The following is a 4,540-nucleotide window of genomic DNA, read 5'->3' as shown; positions in this document are numbered from 1 at the left end:
CCTAAAATTACCTACGAAAGCCTATTTAATATATATATATATATATATATATATATATATATATATATATATATATAGGTTTATGATACGGCACTTTGTACATCTTAGCGTCTGCAAATAACCGGAACTATTGGATCATTTCGACTTACTTGATCATTGAGCACTTACTTGATCATCGACAAATTGAGATTTAAATGCCATTTTAATCGTCTCGGCGAGACGAGATCAGTGGCATTTTCAACTCAATTTGATGTGACAAGTGCGATTTTCGTGAGCATTAGATATGCTCCTATATGCGATTTTATCTCAGATATTCAACCTGACTTTGTTAATTATTTCTATCGTATGTTAAACTAACTTCATTGATCTCAAAAAGCGACGTTGCCATCGTTATTTGTGTCAAACGCAGGTGTACAAATAATTTTCTAAAGTAATTAAATGTTTTAACAATTGTATGCAAAAATAGCCTCTAAAGTAATATTATTTAGAGCTTATTATCGTACGACATTGCGTATTGGTCTAAACAATATTCGAAAGGAACTATAAGGCTCAAGAATTGTATGCAAAATTAACCTCTAAAGTTATATTATTTAGAGCCCATTATCGAATGATGTTGTTTGCTAGCACAAGGCTGGTTTGTTTGTATTGGTCCATTTGAAGCTAGCTTCAGGTTAGTTTTCTGAAACACTTAATGACTTGTAACTGGCTAACAGATAATATTAAATATTACCGTTATTCAATGTTCGTATATCACGAATCAGTTGACAGGTTGATTTGTTTTTGCGTTTTATTAGCTTTATTACGAAGGAGATTTAATAAAATCTTTCAGCTTTGCGAAATGGATTTTAAATACGGTAAGCTATTACATATTTCTAAATAGGTAATAACCTAAATTGTAAAATATAGAATTAATATAATAAATATAATATTAACAATTTTAATCTATGCTTATCAAATGAGTACAGAATAATTACCGTATTTTATTATATAGGTCATGATTTTTTTCTTTCTTTTTTGAGAACCCAAGCAGTAAAATTATTTTGAATAATAGATATATATTATGTATTAACAAAATTCAAAAAAGCTAACCTAACAACTTGTGGTAAAAATGTCAAATCAAACTAAAGCCATATTCCTATACTAAAATATGCATTTAAAAGCATGTTTTGTTTTCAAACAGTTGTTTCTTAAAATAATTAAGTTAAAACGAAGTTTTACACGTCGGATAATCACCCATTAATTTGTTCATATTCAAATTAAACAAATTCCTTTGTGGAAATAAAATTTGCAAAAACAGAAAACTGCAGGTACATATATGTATGTTTCAATGTGTTTGTTCTTGATATTTTATAGATGTTCCAAGAACCAGTGATTTACGTACATCAATAAACAGTACTGACGACATGATCTCGTCTTCACCCTTTTCGCTAATTTCCAAAGGACAAAGTTTAATCATCAGCAATATGCAGAGCATACTGGGCGAAGAAATTAACCATGAAACTTCCTCAGATTCAGGTAATATTCACTGATAATAATCTGAAATATTACAGAGCTACCTTAGCTTATAGTAAATTGTTATAGGTAATATCAGAAATGCTGCTAATTAAATATTCCGTTGCAAATGCTTAATTAGTCTGTTGTTTTGTCATTATATTAGGTTAGGTTTCATATTTGTGCACATGACTTACTTACTACATTGAGATATTATTATTGGATAAATATATAATATATTATGCTTTATTTTAGAAACCAAAACTGAAGTAATGTTAGAAAGGAGTCCGCCGACGTCCGAAGATGATGATTCACTATACAAACCGAACAACGTTACTTCTTCGATAGAATCAGGTATCTACAGAAAACATGTTTAATACTCTTGAAACAATCAATACGTAACATATAATTTGATTATTATATGGTCAGAGGTGCGGCCCAGAAAGCCGAAGGTCCGGTGCGAGTCCCAGATGTGACCGTATCTTTTCTGTTTCAGATTTTAGATTGAGTGATGCTAATATTGTCTTCATTTAATTAAATAATTTAATTTAATTATAATTATTTTAAAAGCAATAATTATTCGCCTGAAACACTCATCCACATTGAAAAATCTCCTGATAAAAGATACTTTATTTATTTATTTATTTATTTAAACGCCCATAGGGCTTTTACAGAGAATAATGTACATCTTTATTTATTTATATATTTTTTTAATTATACAGATCTTATATCTTATATGATAAATATATGTTATACAAAATAATATAAGAAAATATCCGAGTTAACAAAATATAGGTACAAATAATTGAGATTTACATAACGCCAACGGGACTCGAACCCGTGTCCCCTCGATTTCCGGTCGACAGCTCTGACCACTGAGCTATGGCGGCTTATCGCTTATCCGCGAAATAATTCAATATATACTAGTGTTTCATTCAACAATGACTGCTTTCTTATAATTTGAGGTTTTACTAATTAAGTTTAAAGAAAGCTAAATAATGTATTGTTACTTTTTAGATATGAAAATTTCCAACGCCGATGATGAGCAACATCATTTAGAGAAGCAGGAGGCAATCGAAGTGTCATCGACTACAACTCGAAGCACTATTTCTACTAGTAAATGAGCACGAGTGCATGACCGTAAAAACTCATGTCCATATTGTACTAAACTGGTAACGAACATACCTTCAATTTCAACCTTTGATTTAGCGTTTGACCCTGTGCATTTTGATGTTTTTATTAAAGCCGTACAAATAAATAGTGGTTACGATGAAATTACAGGTTCTGTAAAAAATCCTAGCATGTCTCAACGACTTTGTACAATCTTTTATAGCCGTACAAAGTCGTTGAGACATGCTAGGAATTTTTACAGAACCTGTAATTTCATCGTAACCACTATTTATTTGTACGGCTTTAATAAAAACATCAAAATGCACAGGGTCAAACGCTAAATCAAAGGTTGAAATTGAAGGTTTCTGTTCTTTAATAACTATATACACCTTGGCTAAATCCCTCATCTTCGATGTTATATGTGTATTCAAATGGTGTTCCGTGTGATTACTTAATAATAAAGACCCATATGAACATATTAATGGGTCAGACATTGCTATTTTTGCAATATTTTCATTTTTAAATACATGAAATATTTGAGTTTCTTAGAGATTCTGAAATTTCAGAATTGTCTGGGCATAATAATATAGAAGATGATTTTAGTACTCTAACACGATCATGTGGATTTTTCTCAGGTAACGTACTTTTTGTACATTTTAAAGATAATTACCTCTGTTTCTAAAGGATGAGTTGAATTTGCATTTTCTGGCTGTTCTGAAGGATGAGTTGAATTTGCATTTATTGTAGTGTCTGTAAAAGTTGGTTTTCTAAATATTTCAAAAGTATGTTTATTATTATTCTTTCCAATTGTTAGATCTAAAAAAAATATTTTACCTTTGATCTCATGTTCGACTGTGAAGCAGATTTTATTATTAACAGTGTTGGCCCAATTAATAAAGATATCTAATTGACGGTTGGTGCCTTTCCAACATATTAAGATATCGTCTACATATCTGACATAGTATATTATATATTTAGCTAAGGGAGACTTTAGAATAATATTTTCAATATGATCCATAAATATCTCCGCTAGAAGTGGGCTTAAAGGGGATCCCATGGGAAGTCCGTCCAATTGCTCAAAATATGTATCATTAAAAAGAAAATAATTTGTTTGTATGCAAATTTTATGAGCTGGAATAACTCTTTTCTTATTATTGGGTTGACATTAGATTGTTCTAGGATATTTTCAATTATTTTAAGGCATTCTTTAATGGGGATGTTGTTAAATAAGGATTTTACTAAATAAGGAAAATTAATTAGTTGAAAATGAATGCAATTTTTTTTTTAAGTGTGATTTATTTCTCTATTTTGTTAAACTCTGATAATGTCAGTTTGGTATGACGTTTTCCATATTATTTTAAACTGAAATTATGTAAAAATCATTAATTAATTATTTTTTAAGTATGTTTTATTTCAATCGATTTTGCTATTATATATTTTGTTAATATCTGATAATGTCAGTTTGGTATGACGTTTTCCATATTATTTTAAACTGAAATTATGTAAAAATCATTACTTCATTATTTTTTAAGTATGTTTTGTTTCTCTCGATTTTGCTATTATATATTTTGTTAAACTCTGATAATGGCAGTTTTGTATAACGTATTGTATATTTTTTAAACTGCAATTATGTAAAAATCATTACTTAATTAGTTTTAAAGTTTGTTTTAGTTCTGTTGAATTTCCTAATGAAAGTTTTTAAAAATGTCTGAAAATAAATAAATTAAAATGTGAATTTTTTCAAATTTGTTTTTATTTTACCAAACAATGAATTTGTGCAAAATTTTATTAAAACACAAGACTTGTGCAATATGTGGCTATGGTAGATTATACTACAGCTACTGCCGGGTACATTCCAGAGTGGAAGACGTGACTGGTAACCCCATGGGGAATGGCGACCATTCAGGAAAGTATCTTCTAATCTATTTACAATTTGGTA

At 29.3% G+C, this 4,540-nt stretch overlaps 1 long non-coding RNA gene across 1 annotated transcript; it reads left to right on the top strand.

Moving 5' to 3' along the window:
* Positions 1-202: 202 nt before the first annotated feature.
* On the top strand, positions 203-2,731 carry LOC149425094 (uncharacterized). The gene is made up of 4 exons (XR_016305668.1): positions 203-854; positions 1,354-1,515; positions 1,747-1,845; positions 2,509-2,731. It is a non-coding gene; the product is annotated as an uncharacterized LOC149425094 (long non-coding RNA).
* Positions 2,732-4,540: the final 1,809 nt, after the last annotated feature.

The sequence above is a fragment of the Hesperophylax consimilis genome, chromosome 3, assembly GCF_061612785.1.
Source record: "Hesperophylax consimilis isolate HC1 chromosome 3, BYU_Hcon_1.0, whole genome shotgun sequence".
In the NCBI taxonomy this organism is placed as follows: domain Eukaryota; kingdom Metazoa; phylum Arthropoda; class Insecta; order Trichoptera; family Limnephilidae; genus Hesperophylax; species Hesperophylax consimilis.
Note: the sequence above shows the minus strand (reverse complement) of the source record. Positions and strands in the feature narration are given on the sequence as shown.